This window comes from Gavialis gangeticus, unplaced genomic scaffold, assembly GCF_001723915.1.
Source record: "Gavialis gangeticus isolate Ggan-Ray unplaced genomic scaffold, GavGan_comp1, whole genome shotgun sequence".
Taxonomy (NCBI): domain Eukaryota; kingdom Metazoa; phylum Chordata; order Crocodylia; family Gavialidae; genus Gavialis; species Gavialis gangeticus.
In genome coordinates this window covers 46,450,332-46,451,917 of record NW_017729004.1, presented here as the reverse complement: position 1 = coordinate 46,451,917, position 1,586 = coordinate 46,450,332, and the positions used below count along the sequence as shown (strand labels likewise).

General features: G+C 37.3%; 1 protein-coding gene and 1 long non-coding RNA gene across 4 annotated transcripts in view; one reads left to right on the top strand and one right to left on the bottom strand.

Annotated features, from left to right (window-relative positions):
• CACNB2 (calcium voltage-gated channel auxiliary subunit beta 2) overlaps positions 1-1,586 on the top strand; it is a 233,595-nt gene that overhangs the window by 130,802 nt on the left and 101,207 nt on the right. The window lies entirely within an intron of this gene.
• Positions 1,424-1,586, bottom strand: part of LOC109291345 — a 6,979-nt gene continuing 6,816 nt past the window's right edge. Inside the window, exon 2 of the long non-coding RNA XR_002095821.1 lies at positions 1,424-1,582. This is a non-coding gene — a long non-coding RNA (uncharacterized LOC109291345). The remainder of the gene's footprint in view (positions 1,583-1,586) is intronic.

Here is a 1,586-nt window from a genome sequence, read left to right as displayed (position 1 = left end):
CCCGCTTCTAGCCTGAGGCACTGCAGGCATGTGCTTGCATTTCTGGGATATCTGTGCAGTTATAGCGTGATTCAGCCTAGCCAGGTTAGACTGACCTGCAAAGATTGAATCAATTCAGGCTCAGGCCAAATTAAAAACTTTTCCCAAGCAGGATTTTTGAGACATAGAATTCATCTATTGTGATTCTTTGTAACTATTTTTAAACAACAACAACAACATTTCAGGTATTTAAAAAGATATGAAAAATTGTAAGAACATTAGCCTTTGATTCTAGCAGCTATATAGTCCTGGCTGAATTAATTACCAAAATGTAATCAGAAAACAGTTCTATGTATGAAACCAAAAATTAAGATTTTTACTGGCATCAGACCTGATTCATATAACTAGCTGTTGTAACAGACTTCAGGAGCTATTGCTAATTGTATCTCCATATGCTATATCATCGCTTCCATAAAAACCTACTATTAGCATCACTCTCTGGTGTTTGGGGTTTTAGATATAGATTTATGTCCTTTCTGAAGAACTTTTTCTGCCATGAAAAATCTAAAAATGTAATTCTTCTCTCTGTGAACCTCCTTTTTAGCAAAGAGTTATGTACCAATGAAATGCTGTCTCAGGAGCACAAAATGTCCTCACTTGTGACATTGAAAAGTGAACTTGAAATCCCAGCAGATTATTTTTATTGCCAATGACAACTTTCATCTGCTGTTTTTTGCTGCCAGAAATAAGCATGTTTTCAGTAAGCACAACAAGATTTTAAAAGAGTGTTTTATTCTTTAGCTTTGCTGTTTCAGATAGTTCCCTCTAATTCTCCAAGTGATTTGATATAGGAAGATGCGCCTTTCTAGAATACTTGCATATACTGCTGCAGATGAGTATTGACTGATGGTATTATACTCTAATAAAAGCCAGACCCTACTTGTATGAAAACGTTCTGTGTGCGTCACTAAAGCTATTTCAGTCCTTTCTGCCTCCTGAGCTGAATGTAAACTGGCATTGGTGGCTCTATATTCAAATACAATGTTGTAAAAGGAAGTAGGAAACATAACTTTCAAGCTGTGTGTGAAAACAAGTTAGAGTTGTTAGAAAAGTATCTCTTTAGTAGGAAAGGAAAAACACATTTACCTATTGTTATCTCAGTACAGAGTCAGCAGACCTTTTTCTGAACACATTGATGTACTAGATTTTCCCTCCCTTTTTCAGCGTATGAAGCTGGTATTATTGCAGAGACTAGAATTAGGTATTAAATAACTGGAGAGATGTAGTATGAGCACTGGTAGATAAAGCTTCCTCACGCTATTACACAAATGCCTTGGGAAAATCAGACGGCTACCAAGTGCATCCCTGACACATGGAAGACGCTGAATTTTAGCCAGTTTTGGAGTTAAAACTTCATTGCAGAACAACAAGAAAGATTTTTCTACCTCCCTGCATGCCATCTGACTCCTCCAAGAAAGGACTTTTACCTGATCTACAGATCAAAGAGCTACTCAACACAGCTCACATAGGCATTCTCCTGGACCCAGAGGGAAAGCTTTCCATCTCTAGCTCCCTCTGTACAAAAATGAAGTTTATTTCCTACCTAT